The sequence below is a fragment of the Palaemon carinicauda genome, chromosome 32 (genome assembly GCF_036898095.1).
Source record: "Palaemon carinicauda isolate YSFRI2023 chromosome 32, ASM3689809v2, whole genome shotgun sequence".
Classification (NCBI taxonomy): domain Eukaryota; kingdom Metazoa; phylum Arthropoda; class Malacostraca; order Decapoda; family Palaemonidae; genus Palaemon; species Palaemon carinicauda.
The window spans coordinates 18,924,068-18,942,074 of NC_090756.1; the positions used below are offsets into that span (position 1 = coordinate 18,924,068).

Here is an 18,007-nt window from a genome sequence, read left to right on the forward strand (position 1 = left end):
TAGCCAAGTAATGTACTGAATAACCTGGTTTCAGTAGGGGATATAAATATACAACTTAATAGAACGGAGTTCTAATTGCAAGATGTATATAGTCCTTATTGGCAAAGATCGCTTACATGCATATGTACTTGTCCATCTGCGCTAGCACATGTGTATTCTCTGCCTCAAAGAAACGTTTGCAATGAATCCGGTTGCGGGAATAATGTGTGCGACGAATCGCAACATCATTGCCCAAGGAATTTTTGATCGTTGACTAACTAATATTTTCTTGAATGAGAGCATGCATGTTCCCAAACAAAATATAGTTATAAAAGCGATCATTTCTCCTTTGGTTTGCCCCTCCTCTTTATGTGAGGGGCTAGCCTGTGTTCATACACAGAAACGGATGTCTGGTTACCTGTGGGCGGGGTTTGAAACTTTTGTAAACGTAATGAAAAGTTGCCCACGCTGTTGCTATCGTTCTTTAACGTCGGCTAACACTGTTCCTTCGGGACTAATTTGTCGGGACAATAACCCTGTAAGGGTAAAATAAAGTCTCGGAAGCCTATCGTGTGAAACGGCAAGTCGTCGTACCCAGGGTAGAATGACGGGAGAGGCTGACTCAATCAAACGGTAGAACCTGAGTTTAAGACAATAACCTCACGGTTTTGTCTTGGATAGAGCTCATGCCCCGGAAAGGCTTACGGCCTTCATGAAGTTTAACAACACCTGTTGAAGTTTTGTAAAACTTCTCAGGAACGAGTCTCCCGAAAAGGGTGAAGTCTCGTAAGTCTCGTATGTGGGGGTTTGCTTTAAGAAGGCCAGACATAATTGCCATCGACTGCTTACGCGAAGGAGTTGCCATTGAACGCTTTCTCACTAGTGAGAAAACTACTGTCTAATTCAGGCAAAGCCTGCCATTGGAAATGAACAGGAAAGTAAAGAATTTTTCATTCCCACTGATTTCCATCTGCTAAACAAACCACTCGAAGTGGGAAGGTGGAGGGAAGATGACGGTGGTTCGATCGAAAACGTAAGGATCGGTGCTGGCAAAACCAGCCTAGCGGGCATAGTAATCATCTGGAGGTGTAGTGTGACGTTATAAGTCACGCATTTGAAAGACCCATCCGTGGGGGGGAGGTCGACCATGTTTTTTTTTTTTTTTTTTTTTTTGAAAAACTTTGGATCGCGGGAACCAAGAGATTCGGATGAGAACCTAGGGGTTCAGAATCTAGAATCTATTTGTGAATTCCTTCCTAATGACCCTAAGGGATGTTGTGACGAGAACACGCAGGAACACTGTCGCTGATTCCTGATGGAATTTTCAGGAATCGTGTTACGTGAACCCCCCCGGGGTTCACAAGACCTGAACCCAAAGGAACTGTGTCATTGTTACCTACAGAGTCGGAAACCCCTCCCGGTTTTTGCGCGTGCGTGAACACTTGCGACGAGTCAGAAGACACTGTCATAAGAGTAATACTCTTGCGCGCGCGAACACTTCGTGCAACGACAGTTCGAAAAACTCTGTTATAAGAGTTGTTCGCGCACTTCAACTAATTGCGCGCGACTAGTTGTTCCCGCGCAGTGTTGGTTGCGCGCATAAGGTTGGTCGTTAGCGCCACAATCCTGTCGTGCGCGCCAATTTGGTCGTGCGCGCCAAAGTTGTTCGCGCGTATAAGGTTGGTCCTGCGCGCTAAATTGGTCGTGTGCACGCCAATTTAGTCGTGCACGCCAGATCGGTCGTGTGTGCTAAATAAGGAGTGCACGCCATATCGGCCATGCACACCAACTTGGTCGTGTGCGCGAGAGCTCTCAGTGTGGAAAGAGTACTCAATGCTACGTTCACCCGAAGGTTAACGATAGCCTGTGTTTTGTGAGAGCGAACGATCAACACAACGAGTCCGCAAACTCTCTTGTCATATAAGTATGACTATGGTCACGAGAACCCGAAGGTTCAGCGTGAACTGTGTTGCGAGACCCCGAAGGGTCAGCATAAACTAGAAACGGAAGTTTCTCTGTCACAAGACGCCGAAGGGTCAGCGTGACAAAGGGCACGAGAGACCAAAGGCCTAACGTAGCGTGTTGCGAGACCCCTAAGGGTCAGCGCAACGAGAAACCGGAGTTTCCCGGTCACAAAACACCGAAGTGTCAGTGAGACTAAAGTTACAAGAGCCCAAGGGTTCAGCCTAACTGAAGTTATGAGAGCCCAAGGGTTCAGCGTAACTAATGTTATGAGACCCCGGAGGGTCAGCGCAATGGGAAACCGAAGTTTCCGTCACGAAACACCGAAGTGTCAGAGTGACTAAAGTTACGAGAGCCCAAGGGTTCAGCGTAGCTAAAGTTACGAGAGCCCCTGAAAGGTCAGCGTAACTAATGTTACGAGACCCCGAAAGGTCAGCGTAACGAGAAACCAAAGTTCCTCTGTCACGAAACCCCGAAAGGTCAGTGTGATTGATGGTACGAGGTCCCGAAGGCTCAACGTTACCATCGTTACGAGAGCCCGAATGTTCAGCGTAACTGAAACCCGAAGGTTTCGAGTCGCGTGAGCCTGAAGGATCAGCGCGACGGAGTCCTGAAGGATTTCTACTGTCATGAGAACCCGCAGGATCAACATGACGAGAGCCCGAAGGCCCATGATCACGCCAGCCCAAAGGGTGATCGTAACGAGACCCTGAAGGGTCAAGGAGAACCAGCAGGTTCAAAGATCTAAAGATAACACCTCCGCAGGGGAGGTTTGTTCTACCGAAGGAGAACGTCGCTTAAGATAAGGCACTCGCTCCGCCCCTGAAGGAAAACCATAAGCGTAACGGGGGACTGCCGATGCCCAGAGACGGTCTTCTCTCAAGAACTTAAGACTTGTTCCCCCGAAAGGGAAACCTGCTTCGGAGAAAGCTCTGCCATCGTGCCTGGTGGATCAGCAAATTCCTTCCTTCAAGTTATCTCTTGCAAACGAGAGGAAAGTTCTCCTGAAGGAGATCGCCTAAAACAAGCTTTCTCCCAGCTCTATGGGAATAAAGGGTAGGCGTAATAATATCTCTCACCAACGAGGAAGAAGTCCTCCAAAAGGAGGACATCGCCTAAGGCAAGCTTTCTCCCAGCTCTATGGGAAAAAAGCATAGGCGTAATAATATCTCTATTTTTTGGGGCGGTGACGGAGGGAAGATTTGTGTAAAGAATTCGGGTTTGTATGTTAGGAAAAATACAAACTCTGTTATAAGTTTGTCATTTGTTCCTACACTTGATACAAACCCTCATTCTTTACTATAGGAGAAGGAGGAGGAGGAGGTGGTACTGCGATGTTTGCGCTTGCGACGTTGTAGTTTTGTAGAAGCGCAAGCGAGGTGCGAAGTAGGCTCCACCGGAGCTGAAGTTACTATACCTACTGAAACTTCTGTGGGCGCCAACTGAGTTGATGGGAGGTATGCAAGGTCCGGAACTTCCAAGGGTTCCAAAACAGAAGGGACCTGAGGTAAAACTGTGACCGCAAATAACTGATTCCACACTTCCTCCGAAGGAGAACCAGGGAGTCCAAGGGCAGGCCATACCGCTCGTACATGATCTGGAATGGAAGCAGTAATAGAGTCACTCCCAGTGGCAGAAAATATTGTCCCAGTGGGAGGGGCAACGTGATCCGCCTGACCAAGGGGAATGGGGGTTAAGTCAATGGTGCCACTCTTCCTTGACTTCCCCCAGGAGGACGGAGGCAAGGAAGAGTCTGAAGGAAGAGATCGAGAGGCCAAAGAGGAGGCCCGAGACTCCTTATCTTTCGACGGCAAACCAGGAGGTAACGAATCCTTTTTGGATTTCTTCTTCTTCCTCTTCACGAACTTTTCCCACTGAGAGGGCAACCATTCTCTACATACTTGCCAGGGGGAGCCTTCAGAACACCTATGACCTCTGCACGAAGGGCATAGGGAATGAGGATCCACCTCTCGTGGTGACAAATGTGCCACATGATATCGGGGGAACCCCAGGACACTTCCTCATAATAGAGGACATCACATCTAACAAAGAAAAAAGAAAAAGAGTTAATCAAAAACACAATAAAGAAAGGCTAGTCTGCCAGTCAAACAAAAGCAGGAGCAGCGGTGTTACCACTGCAACGGTTAGAATCCGATTGAAGGTATTCAGTAGCTACCGACTGGCAGTCCCCCCCCCCCCCCCCCCCACCACCACCACTAACAGGTGGATGCCGACCGGCAGTCCCCCACCACTAACAGGTGGATAACTACCGGCCCGGTCGTTAACAACTTTGTTAAGGTTTTCTGCCGTATTTTCCAGCTTGCACTAGAATATCTCCTTATAGCAAATAATGAGGATTTGTATCAAGTGTAGGAACTAGCCATATTTAACAACACTCAGACCCTTTATTTCCTCATACAGTAATACCTTGACTTACGAACTTCCCAACATACAAGCCGACGAACAAATTTTTGCATTGTGATAAGAGCATAAACTTGAGATACAAGTACACTTGCAGATGCTGACGCTATGTGGCCAAGCGTGTGGGAGCTGCTCTCGAGGCCTGCATCACTCATTCATTTCGCTTGATCTCAGACTACTGAACACATCTCCGAGCATCACCTATTTTGTTTGCATTATTTACGAGTTTTTAACGTTAATTTGTTGAGAGTTTAACAAGTAATGGGTCCAGAGCAAGCGAGTGGAAACAACAGTAGTGATAAGAAAAAGCACATGATGATTATAGAGGTGAAGCGTGAAATTATCAAAAAACATGAGTGGTGTAAGGGTGACTGAGCTGGCCAACCATTACAAGAGGAGTACATCGACAGTATGTACCATCCTCAAACAGAAGCCTTCCAAAGTCCTTACCATACTGTCAAAGCTACGGACTTATGTAAATGAAGAGATGGAAAGGCTTCTGTTGCTGTGGAAAAAAGAAAAACCACTGGTAGGAGATAGCATGACAGACAATCATCCGTGAGAAGGCCAGCTTAACCTACAGACTTGAAACAAAGGGAAACAGCCGAGAGTGGGAAGACATCAACACCAGTGGAAACCTTCAAAGCCAGTCGTGGCTGGTTCGATAATTTTAAAAAGAGAACTGGGATCTACTCGGTTATGAGGCATGCGGAAGCTGAGAGTTCCGACGTGAAAGTCACGGAGGAGTACATGAAACCATTTGCCTCAATTGTTGCTGCTGAAGGTTACATTGCCAAAAAGTCTTGAACTGCGATAAACCTGGCCTTTTCTGGAAGAGGATACCCAAGAGGACATTCATCACGGGAGAGGAGAAGAAACTCTCGGGCCATGAACCCAAGAAGGATAAAATGACTCCAGCCTTGTGTGCTAATACCATCGTTGACTGCAAGATCAAGCCACAGCTGGTATACCACTCAGAAAACCCACATGCTTTCAAGAGCCACAAGATCTTGAAAGAAAAACTTTGTCATGTGGCTCGCAAATTCAAAGGCTTGTGTTACGAGGTACTTTTTCAAAGAATGGATGAATCTGTGCTTTGGTCCAGCAATCAACCAGAATTTGTTGGAGAACAACCTGCTGTTGAAATATTTTCTCATCCTGGACAATGTCTCTGGTCACCCTCCTCTTCTTGAAGATGACATTCTGGATGAATTCAAGTTCGTCAAGGTCCTCTATCTCCCGCCCAACACCACGCAACCCTTCAGCTCATGGACCAACAGGTCTCTTCAAACTTCAAGAAACTGTACACAAAACATTTGTTTAAGAAATGCTTTGATGTCACAGACAACACCAATCTCACCCTTTGTGAATTTTGTAAGAATCATTTTAATATTGTTCATAGTTTGAAAATTATTGATGAAGCATGGCAGGGTGATACGCAAAGAACCTTAAATTCAGTATGGAAAAAATTGTGCCTTGATTCAGTGGCTGAAAGTGACTTCGAAAGGTTCGATACACCGCAGTCTGACCCTGAACCCATTGTGTTGGAAGAGATCGTGTCTCTTGGAAAGTTCATGGGGCTAGAGGTAGATGAGGCAGACATGAACGGCCTTGTCAAGGAGCATCAAGAAGAGTTCCAGATGATACAACATACGGAGGTACAGTATTGCAAGACCTCAGTAGCGAGGAGGCGGCAGAACTGGAGGAGCTCCTTTCTTGGAAGGAGATTAAGGAAGTGTTGTCCAAGCGGCAGGATGTGTCTGATTTTGTGGAGAAGACATACCCGGATAAATTGTCTTGTGGTCGTGCTTCAGCTCTTTTTATCGACACTTGCCCAACTAATTTCTGCAGCATTTTGAAAGGGAGACAAACAAACCTCCTTGGATAGATTTTTTTTTTTAAAGCCCACTAGTGAAAGTGAGGCAAAGAGCTAAAACAAGAGAGGGACAGTAAAAAAAAAAATGTAAAATAATATATGTAAAATTAAAATTAATTTTAAAATTAAGCAAGCTAATTTAATTTAAGATAATCTTAAGTTCAAGGAACAGTATAAATACCGTATGTGTATCCTCCTCCTCCTCGAAGGTAAGAACTACATAATAAGGCCACATTTTATTGCAGATCACAGTCCAACAATCAACAATCATTTATGTCATTTTATGGAGGAACGTAGAGAGTAGAGGTCCCCTTTTTTGTTTTTGTTTCATTTGTTGATGTCGGCTACCCCCCAAAATTGGGGGAAGTGCCTTGGTATATGTATGTATGTATGAGTGTAGGTAAGTATTGAAACAATTAAAAGAATGTTTTTCCTTTGTTATATAATTAATTTTGATGTTTCTAAGAGTGGAAATGGATTAATTTTTTTAAAGTTATTTTACGTGCAAAATTTGATTTGAGATAAGAGTGAATGGACATAAAAGCTCGGTCCAGGAACGCATTATGCTCGTATAACAATGTATTACCGTATCTCTTTACCAAATTCACAGCCGTTCCAGCTCCAATAGACATTCCCCTTTTTAAAGGACGAAAGATGTCCACAAATATGAAAAACATCATTAAATGAATACAAGTAATTTGGACCATATGGCTTGGGACTTGCACCTGTATCATAAATGCAAGAGCTGAGGTTTACATCTCTGGAGTCAAAACAAATTCAACTTCCCCCCAATAATACTGCTGAACATTAAATTGTTTACACTAGGACTTTGTGCCACATTGTTGCAGCAAGAAATTGGTCCTAGCATATTTTAAAGACTTCTATAAAATTTGTCAATTATGTTCATACTCAAAAACTTTGAAATACAAAAGGATACCAGCTCTTAAAATTATAGAGATCTGCAATTGTTTACCATAAAATGGATAACACCTGACTCAATTGTACATATCCTTCTTTCTCAAGATGTATTCTAACAAAAATGACAAATTTGGAAATAATTTGTATTTCTTTTAACCATACAAAGCTGAAGCTCTTTACTGGAGATATATTTCAGCGACAGCTGAGAATAGCCGTAAAACTTTTAGTGAGGTGCTACTACCCTTACCTAGTTAGCAGGAAGTAGCGGGAGTTAGACACACAGTAGCCAACACAGGCCACTTTGCAATAGCAGGCAGGACTTCCTGGGGGTAGGTGACGGTGGGCCAGTATGTGTAAAGAACTTCAGGTTCGTGTGGTTACGAAAATTACAAATTATTTTCAAATTTGTCATTTGTTCCGGCACCACATACAAACATTCCAGCTCTTTACTATGGAGACACGTTTAGATGGGTGAAGTCCAAGACCAACTGACTAGTCATTGATCCTGGGTGTGTGACTTATGCTTTGCATGAGCTGTGGAAGAGTACATACTATCACGTCGCTAACTCCCAATGCGAGACAACAGCCTGAGCAATTGCGCAAGTGTGACAACTAAGCATTGTGACTCGCTAAGGTAAGACTTCGAGTTATACTTTTCTTACCTGGATGTTACTCGACTTCCACCTTCCTCGGCTTGCTCAAACCCCAAGAGAGGGGAGAATAAAAGACGAAAAGGCCAGTAATACACAGTCACACTAGACTTACAACTACTGTGAGTAACATCTGTCCTCAACCGACTGCTACTTGTCCTACGAGGGATGTGAGGTGTTATTGATCATGTTTTGAGCAGCCACAACAGAACCAAACGGAGAATGTGTCAAGGCTCCTGTGGGTTACATCTTGCAGGTGCCGGAATAAACATCATCTTGAAGATGTGATCAGAAACAGCAAAACTTTAATGATAAAATATTAAACAGCTTTTACAGTTGTTATTGTCTCCATTGCACATATCCTTCTTAAGATGCATTCTAAAAAAAATCATCTTGACGATGTGGTCCAAAACAGAGAAAATATAATAAAATGATCTAATATTGAATAGCTTTTGCAGTCCTTATTGTAACCCAAGTAAAGACAGAAAATATGCTTGACAAAGCTTTCATGGGCTAGAGGGACATAACAAAAACTTAGCTTCTAGAAAATAAAACATAACATTGAATGTAACGTACTTCTCCATTAGTGCCGTTGTGCAGCAATTTCCTCAAAATCCTCTTGTTCTAAATTGTTGTTACTCAACGTTGCTGAACTTCAGATCACTATTATATGCTCAATTAAACAGCTGAGAATAGGGGCCAAATTCTTATACTAAGATTCAAAATGTCACACCTGAAAAGATAAAGTTCTCAATACAGTACTGTACAAGTAACATTATCTACAGTCTATTAATACAAATAAAATTACCATCATCCCAGTAAGAATAATTGTCAGCCACATTTAGATATCTTACAGGAGCGCCCAATACAACTTGAGTCTTTAAATCAAGCTATTTACAGCATATAATTAAGCAGTCTATTAATACAAATACAATTATTATCCTATCGAAAACAATTGTCGGCCAAATTTAAAAATCTTACAGGAGCGCTGATTACAACTTTTCTTTAAATCAAGCTACTTGAAGCATATGATTAAAATTATACCATTTATATAAGCGTTATCAGCAAAAAAAAATTACTAAGCCACTCCAAATATTACGTTAAATGAAATGAGACGAAAATTCTTACAAATTCTTAAAAATAATCACAAATCTTTAAAGTAATTTGTATTTTTCCTAACTATACAAACCAGAGTCACTTAATTGGATAAGATTTCAGCTTGGCTGGAATTCAGCCGTTAAAATTTCAATGAAATTTTTCGGTGATTATCTGGTGGGTGGCAGCCCTCGCCAGCACATAAAAGATCAATTATTGAGGGAAGTGATAAAGATTATAGGATATTATATAATGCATCAATTTATAACCAAATATATACAAGAACTAATATTTTTCTAACTAGTTAAGTCTTTTTTTATGCATTTCCAAACAATAATATTGGTAAAAATCAATTGTCATGGGCATTATCTTATTCTCACCCAAAATTCCAGGTTTCCCATTGGGAACCCGATAAATTTTTTTAACCGAGGAAGTAGGAAAATTAAAACACTGGTGATTTGCACCATTATTCAGGGTTAGAAATGGACAAAACAAAACCATCTGCAAAAAAAAAAAAAAAAGAAGTTTATGCACTAATATATTTGGCTATAAAATAAAGAACCGTATAACTCCCGGGTGCAACTTGAAACTAAACTAAAGGCAAAGAATGTTCACTCACTTCTTTACTTACAATGGAGAACTATTGTAAAAATAAATTAATAAAATACAATGACCAGACAATCTAAGGCTAGGCTATTATCATCCGCAAGGGATTAGAAATTGCCATGCCATAACCAAAGTCCACCGTAAATATTTTGATAATATTAATGTATATGGTCACAACATGAAAAATATAGGATACTTTAATTTCTAGCAAAACTGGAATTCCCTCTAAGAAATGGACGAGTGCGGGCTATTCCGGCATTTTTCTTTCTGTGACTACTGTAAGGGGGGCTGGGGCATAAATTACGTATTGATCAATTAAAAGGTAAACACCATTTTCTCTTTCGAAGTCCATTTACTTTTGTGAGACTGATTGTGGGTTACTGCACATGCAATGTTTGCAATAGCTTTTGGCAGTTTTCAGTTCTTTGCATGAACTAATCATTAGATGACCTTTTGAACCAATGAAGTTTCCAAATATTTATGCACAAGTTCCTGGATGTTGTTCTACAAATTACAATTTTTGTTTTCCATCAACTTCAGTTCGAGCAGGACTACCTCACAAGAAGACATATTCTCCTTTCAATCTATTTCAAAATTTAATGTAATTTCATCTCTTTTGGTCAATAATTATGATCAAAACATAAACTGTTAAGTATATAGCTATTGTTGCTTATATGAAAATAAAAGCTATCCCAAAAATGGTGATCTACATGACTGGCATCTAAGCTATGTAACGCTAGCCAGGACATAGGACCTATAAGATAATACTGTACTGTATTTATTTGTGAACCAAGGGAGTCACGGCAAAGTCGAGACCATTAGAGGGACGTGATATAAATTATAGGTAATTATATTTTAATAGTGAGCCATGCAGACGACATACTCACCACATCAATGTACTGCTTGCCAGAATAGAGAAGCAGCGAGAAAATTTTTATTTACGAGCAATGCGAGCCACGGCAGAGCATAACCAATTTGAGGGACGTGACGTGAATCATTGGTAGGCTAATAATGAAACTTCAACTTCACAAAATTTACACAAACCATACATTTTTCCGGTTAGCTATCTTGTGTTTATTACGCATTTCTGACCCTTACTATTACTACTTATTACTTTTTAGGGGGGTCACACCACCAAAAACCCTATTTTCTTACTAGGAATCCCCATAATTGTTGTAAGTGGGGGGAGTGAAAAATCTTCAAGACAGGTGGTATGACCCAATATTCATGCTCAGAAATGGACAAAAAACGGATTTTGAGCGAAGCGAAAAATTTATTTTTGGGTGAGATAGCCATGACGTCCTGATGGAAGGTTCCTTCAGTAGCTTCCTTGGGTATATTTAACTACAGTGGATATTCCCAGAGAATTAAACTAAAGGTTATCACAGAATTCTAACTTCTGGTGCGAGTACCCTAAAGGTTTCCCTCTAGGATATTGTATATCAACAGGGGACGCATGTATTAACACGCCACATAGCTATCTGCACCCCATATAGAGTTAACACTTCGATATGGAAAGGTGGAGAATAACTGGGGAGCCGTTCCACAGTTACACTCATCCGTGGCTGCTTTTGGTACTCGAGACGTAAACAAACAGGCGCCATTGCTAAATGACGTCACGTCCGTCCTCATCCTGAGCCCAGCTTCTGCTAATCTCCATGATACAGCAGGTCAGGGCGGGGCCTGAAAGGCTGAACTAGAATAGACGGGAGGGTCCATCAGGACGTCATGGCTATCTCACCCAAAAATAGATTTTTCGCTTCGCTCAAAATCCGTTTTTTGGGCTCAAGCCATGATGTCCTGATGGAAGTGTACCAGATAATTAATGTATCATGGAATTTTTCCCCTTTTTAATGCAAGTGCCAAGGGCTTCGAATAGAGGTATAGAACATGTCCTTACCAGAGATTCTATGAAGAACTAGCTTCCTGCCCCCCTGGCAGAGAAGTCCTGGTGGACAATAGGAACATCTCGAAGCGATCATTGAAGAGCTACTCACCCTGCGGAGAGTTCGTGCTGGACTCGTAGACAAGACTAAGGTTAATATTCGGGTAGGAATATTATCAAGCATAGGAAAGTAAATAACATTTACTACTCTCCCTGGAGGAGAGATCAATCTGGTCTCGGAGGCAGGACAAAGGTTAATATTCGAATAGGAATATTATCGAGGCATGAGTGAGTATATAACATAATTACATATATCATTCTTCTCATTATTTAGAGACAAAAGGGGGTAAATGAAACTATAAAAATCGTATATTTCTTGATAAAGTATAGGAGCGGAGAGAGACGCACATGGAATAAAATAGACATTTTATTTCAAAGATTGCAGATCATTATGGTAGTAATTACAATAATGAATATAGATTTTATTCACAATAATAAAAGAATAATGTACATAGAAAATAAAGACTTCAATCTTAAATCTGAAAAGAAAATTTACTTTTTAGAAACACAAGTTCCAGAGGAACGTCAGTCTTCTGCAAGGAAAACACATCATGCCCTAGAGCATGTGGCACTCATGTAAAGTCTATGACATTTCACCTTGGTAAGAACAGTCTATTAGAAACACTAAGTGTCTATGAAATCACTATGTATCACAAAAAGTGTCAACAGAGGCACCCGTAGAGTTAAAAGTCCCAAGTAACTCACTGTTCTATGCAGAGTTAAACAGCAGGTTTCATAACATTACCTGCGGCTACCACGAAATGCTTAACCCTGGATAGGTACGGTGGGTCGTTCGCGACCCCGAGCGTCAAAAAAAACAGGTTTTTCTCACGTGACTCAGCCCCGTGACTGAATTTGTGGGTGATCGACCTGCAGGAGGTGTCTCCCCTACACGCTCTAGTAGTGTCCAGATGTGCATTGCTGTAGCTGTACTCCTTCCCCGATTTCTGAGACGAGTCGGGGTCGAGCGCGACCGAGTTTACCCTTCTAAGGTAGTTTGCATAATTATCAAAGTTATTACGTATTATGAAATTGTCGTAGAATGGTGCAACTTGTATAGGTTATCAGTTGTGGAAAGTCTTGGTGGATTGTTTGGCTACCATGTGCATGATTTTTTTTTTAGTTAAAATGTCGTTCATCACCACGAGGACCATTTTACCGCGATTGCCCCTTTTTTATTTTTTTTCATTTTTTTGCCAAGTCATTTTTCCGTAAGATATTGCCAAATAGTGTCGTAAAACTTTTGCTTGTTTAGTGTTGGAAAGTGTGTCTAGATGATCTGGCTACCCATGCATGACTTTGTTTTTGTCAGATACGACGTAGTTATTGGTATATTGGGTATTTAACTGCGGTTACCAATTTCTGTTTTTTTTCAATATTTGTAAAAATTACTACGTAGTAAGGAATTGCCGTATATTATTCATTTTTTTTTTCATGTTTATGTGTTAGAAAGTGTGCCTTGATGGTTGGGCTAACACGTGCATGTCTTTTTTTTTATCTGAGATGCCGTATATTAGAATGTCGGGCATTTTACCGCGAGTACCCCTTTTTCATTTTTTTTCATTTTTTTGCCAAGTCATTTTTCCGTAAGATATTGCGAAATAGTGTCGTAAAACTTTTGCTTTTTTAGTGTTGGAAAGTGTGTCTAGATGATCTGGCTACCCATGCGTGATTTTGTTTTTGTCAGATACGACGTAGTTATTGGTATATTGGGTATTTAACTGCGGTTGCCAATTTCTGTTTTTTTTCAATATTTGTAAAAATTTACTATGTAGTAAGGAATTGCCGTATATTATTGATTTTTTTTCATGTTTATGTGTTAGAAAGTGTGCCTTGATGGTTGGGCTAACACGTGCATGTCTTTTTTTTTATCTGAGATGCCGTATATTAGAATGTTGGGCATTTTTCCGCGAGTTCCCCTTTTTATTTGTTTTGCATTTTTTTGCTTAGTCATGTTACCGTAAGGAATTGGCAAGTAGTGTCGCAAAACTTATATTTTTATAGTGTTGGAAAGTGTTTCTAGATGATCTGGCTACCCATGCCTATTTTTTTTTTAGCCAGATATTGCGTATATATAAGTATGTGTTCGATTTTCCTGTGATTGCCATTTTTTCGTTTTTTCCCATTTCTTTCAAAATTACTACGTACTAAGGAACTATCACAGAGTAATGATTCATTTATATGTTTATTTGTCAGAAAATGTGCCTTGATGGTTTGCCGAGCACGTGGCTGAAATTTTTTTTTCTGAAATGCCGTATATTAGAATGGCCATTTTTCCACGAGTGCCCCTTTTTATTTGTTTTGCATTTTTTTGCTTAGTCATGTTACCGTAAGGAATTAGCAAGTAGTGTCGCAAAACTTATAATTTCATAGTGTTGGAAAGTGTTTCTAGATGATCTGGCTACCCATGCCTATCTTTTTTTTTTTAGCCAGATATGGCGTATATATAGGTATGTGTTCGATTTTCCTGTGATTGCCATTTTTTCGTTTTTTCCCATTTCTTTCAAAATTACTACGTACTAAGGAACTATCACAGAGTAATGATTCATTTAGATGTTTATTTGTCGGAAAATGTGCCTTGATGGTTTGCCTAGCACGTGGCTGAATTTTTTTTTCTGAAATGCCGTATATTAGAATGTTAGCCATTTTTCCGCGAGTGTCCCTTTTTATTTGTTTTGCATTTTTTCGCTTAGTCATGTTACCGTAAGGAATTGGCAAGTAGTGTCGCAAAACTTATATTTTTATAGTGTTGGAAAGTGTTTCTAGATGATCTGGCTACCCATGCCTATCTTTTTTTTAGCCAGATATGGCATATATATAGGTATGTGTTTGATTTTCCGGTGATTGCCATTTTTTCGTTTTTTCCCAATTCTTTCAAAATTACTACGTACTAAGGAACTATCACAGAGTAATGATTCCTCTAGATGTTTATTTGTCGGAAAATTTTGTTTACTTTTTTTTTTATTGAATATCATCAATTTTTTTTAGCTAAAATATTATATTGTTTTACATTTTTTTTTTTTCGATTTTATTTCCCTTCAAAAAAATTTTTTTGGGTCAGAATTTTAATTTTATAGTCGTAAAATAATCGACAATTATCCAGCAACCCACCATACAATTTTTATGCATATCAAATAATAATTAGATTAGTATATAACACCTTGAAATTGACATACCCTTCCTACATTTCAAGTGGCAGATTAGGGAGTCTGAGTCAGTGTGGTTGGCGGCCATTTTGTGGACATATCCGAAGCGTAAGCTGCCCTATCTATATATATTCTTGTTCCCTATAGAATTTGTGATATTTTGGTATATTTTTACCTGCATAAATATCATATATATTAAATATATGTATTTTTTTACGAAATTTCTAAGTACTCAAAAAATTACCTTTAGATATGGCCCCTGATATAAATGTAATTTACAAAATAATGGAGATTTTTTTACATATTTCTATTTTAGGATAACATATGTTTATTCCCTAAAAAAATTAGCCACTTCCTATTTCATTTGGGTACCCAAAAAAATTCATGAAATTTGGACAAATTTTTTTGGCCAAAAAAAGTTACCCTTTTTTTTCTCATTTCAGATCTTCACCTCCATGGGTCTGACTTCATCCAAAATACATCAAGATGTGTCCTAAACATTCAAGAATCAATTCCTAAAAGGATTTGTGTATATATGTATAAACTTTTTTTTATGAATTTTTATGTCAGGTCTTTTTTTTTTCTACTTAATTTTTTAAAATATTTATAATAAATAGTTTTTCTGCAGATGAGTAGTATTTATCTTTACAGTTGTTTTAAGCATTCATTGAAGTTTTTTTTGGCAAAAGAAAAAAGGAGGTTACTGCAAAAACTGATTTTTCAAGAATTTTTTTTGGCGTCGGGGTCGTTCGCGTCCGAGTATACCCTTAAAGGGGTGTCCGAGGAGCGTACCTATCCAGGGTTAACTTCATGCACTTGTTTTGCATAGTGCTTGAAGAAAACGCGCGATGATTTCCAGCCTGTGAAGCTCTTGAGGCTTTTGAAATCCATACTCTGGAAGAAGTTCAGAGAAGACGCGACTTTTCTAGGATCATGACCTGCGGGTGTACTGTCAGGATCCGCTCTGCGAATGAAGTAGGTGATTTTCGCTCTTAGTTGTTTCAGTGACAGGTCGCTACCCGATGTTTCTCCTTTGAAGAGTTGTCCTCCACCGAAGTCTGAAGTTCTACGAAGATAGACCTTAAGACTCTCCACTGGGCATAGAGACACATCTTCCTTCAGGGGGCAGATTCTCCAAGGGCCCCATCTCTTGGTGGGTAGTTCATTCTTAGCGAGAAACGTCGGATCAGGGAAGAGGGTAAGCTCTCCTGTATCTGCGAACAGGATATGACCCTCTTCTCTTGTTAATGCGACTATTGCACCGACTCGGGCTCCCGAGGCGAGAGCAAAAAGGAAGATAACTTTTTGAGTCAGGTCTTTCAGAGGGCACGAATCGTTGTCCAGGTTAGAGGCAAAATGGAGCACCTTGTCCAGGGACCAGGAGATAGGTTTTGGTGGAGGTGCTGGGCGTAGTCTAGCGCATGCCTTTGGTAGTTTATTGAAGATATCACTGGACAAATCAATCTGGAAGGCGTACAGGAGTGGTCTAGTCAAAGCCGATTTGCAGGTGGAAATCGTGTTGGCCGCTAAGCCTTGTCCATGAAGGTGAAAGAAGAAGGACATACAAAAATCAATGGTGATTTCCGCAGGATTTTTTGCCTTGAGGAAAGAGACTCACTTTCTCCAGGAAGATTCGTATTGCTGTCTTGTAGATTCAGTCTTGTATTCCTCGAGGAAGTCTAAGCTTTTTTTCGAGATTCCAAACCTTTTCTTTGCGGCTAAGGAGAGAAAATCATGAGATGAAGGTCCCTGACTTTCAGTGATGAAGCGAAGACAGTCGACTTCTGTACTTGTTGAGAGAGAACTGGGCCCGGTAGGGGGATCAGCGTGGGCTGCAGCTCCAGGACCAGAGGGTACCAATTGCTCCGAGGCCACTTGGGAGCCACTAGGGCCACTGTCCCTTTGAAGGTTCTCGGTTTGGAGAGGACTTTCAGCAGAAGGTTGGGAGGAGGGAACAGGTATATCCTGGACCATCTGTTCCAATCCAGTGACATAGCATCCACTGCTTCTGCCTTGGGGTCCTCGTACGGGGCCACATATCGAGGAAGTTGATTGTTGTCGCTCGTCGCGAAGAGATCGATCTGAAGTTCCGGGACTTGGTGAGAGATGAAGGAGAATGACCTTACGTCTAGAGACCATTCCGACTCTATTGGACTTGTCCTTGATAGAGCGTCCGCTGTCACGTTGCGGAATCCTTGTAGGTGAACTGCAGACAGGTGTCATTTCTTCTTTTCTGCCAAACGAAAGATCGGAAGAAGTACCTGATTTATCTGGGGCGATCTCGAGCCCTGACGATTGAGACATCTGACTACCACCGAGTTGTCCAGAGTCAGACGAATGTGGATCGAGGGAGGCAGGGAGAGTTTCTTCAGGGTGAGAAGAACCGCCATGGCCTCCAATATGTTGATGTGAAACGTCTTGAATAGAGGAGACCATGTTCCTTGAACCTGTCGTTGGTGGGAGTGACCTCCCCAACCCTCCAGTGAAGCGTCCATGTGGATGTTGATCGATGGAGGCGGGTGTTGAAGAGGAATGGACCTTTTCAGGGCCTTTGCTTCCGACCATGGCTTTAAAAGTGAGCGAAGTCTGTTTGGAAGCCGTCTCTTGAGGTCTCTTCGAGCGATGGATGCGAAACGTCTCCAGACTCCCGCGGCATCCTTTAGCTGTGCGCGAAGCACTGGGTTTGTCACAGAGGCGAACTGTAGAGAACCGAGAACTTGTTCCTGTTGGCGTCTTGAGATCCGTTTGGATTTTAGAAGCCTTCTGACAGACCCTGCTATTTCCTTCCTTTTCTTCTGTGGGATGGAAAGGCGGTGTGACTGAAGATCCCAATGGATTCCCAACCATTGGAACTTCTGAGCTGGAGAGAGGCGAGATTTCTCGGTGTTTATCTTGAAGCCCAAATGCTCTAGGAACTGGGTGACTTTGTTGCAGGCTCTTACACAATCTTCGGGTGATGTCGCTCGGACTAACCAGTTGTCTAGGTAGGCCATCACTTGGACGCCCTGAAGACGGAGCTGTTGGACGATTGCGTCTGCCAGCTTGGTGAAGATCCGTGGAGCCACGTTGAGCCCGAAGGGCATGGCCCTGAAGGCGTAACTTTTCCTTTGGAGTCTAAATCCTAGGTAGGAGGAAGCGTAATGATTCATTGGAATGTGCCAGTAGGCATCCGCCAGGTCTATGGAGACTGTATAGGCCCGTTGAGGCAGAAGGGTCCTTATTTGTTGCAGAGTCAGCATCTTGAATTTGTTGTTTGCAATGAACTTGTTGAGAGGGGATAAGTCTAGAATGACTGAGTTTGTCGGAGTCTTTCGTGGGAACGCAAAATAGTCTCCCTTGGAACCTGGTTGACTTTACCCTCCTGATCACCTTCTTGTTCAAGAGCTCCAGGACATATTCTTCCAGGAGG

General features: G+C 41.3%; 1 long non-coding RNA gene across 1 annotated transcript in view; it reads right to left on the reverse strand.

The window, feature by feature from the left end:
• Positions 1 to 18,007, reverse strand: part of LOC137625720 (uncharacterized) — a 40,699-nt gene that overhangs the window by 13,720 nt on the left and 8,972 nt on the right. The window contains exon 2 of the long non-coding RNA XR_011040883.1: positions 8,383 to 8,539. This is a non-coding gene — a long non-coding RNA (uncharacterized lncRNA). The remainder of the gene's footprint in view (positions 1 to 8,382; positions 8,540 to 18,007) is intronic.